The following is a 635-nucleotide window of genomic DNA, read 5'->3' on the forward strand; positions in this document are numbered from 1 at the left end:
TGATGACTGAAGCAGCCAGGCAGAGGGCCACAGAGAGGAAGATGAAGATACTGTCTCATTGGTAAGTCATTATGAAAGTAATGCTTCATTTTTGCCTTGTAATGTCCTGCCCATATCAGCCCTGGAAATTGACAAAAAGTAGTTATGAAATTACTGGAAGAATATGTGTGCCAACTAGTCACATGAGCATCATTAAATGTTTCGTAAGTTGGAGAAAGTATCCCTGGTGACAAGCAGTTGCAGTGCAGCAACAGAAACTACTGTGCAGCAAATGATAACATCGTCATCCACAGTTCAATTATGCACAAGAAACCTACTTTGAACTTGAGCTGCATCTCTTTCCTGCTTTGCAAACATGTTGCAGTGTATGATAACATGGTCAACCACAGTTCGATTACATACACAAAACTTATTTTGAACTTGAGCTCCAACTCTTCACCTCTGTTCAAACATGTTTCCTTCGTCTCAGAATATTAGAACTTCACTGGGTCAGAGTTCATTCTGGCCTTTATCTTCAAGAAATTATATTTCAATCTAGTGTATGGGAAATTGTTTTCTGACACACATGGGTCTTCTTTATGTGTAGGTAAGAATGAAGAGGCATTACTTCATAATTGACTTGCAAAGTTCAGGTT

Source organism: Cryptotermes secundus, unplaced genomic scaffold (assembly GCF_002891405.2).
Source record: "Cryptotermes secundus unplaced genomic scaffold, Csec_1.0 scaffold1807, whole genome shotgun sequence".
NCBI classification, from domain to species: domain Eukaryota; kingdom Metazoa; phylum Arthropoda; class Insecta; order Blattodea; family Kalotermitidae; genus Cryptotermes; species Cryptotermes secundus.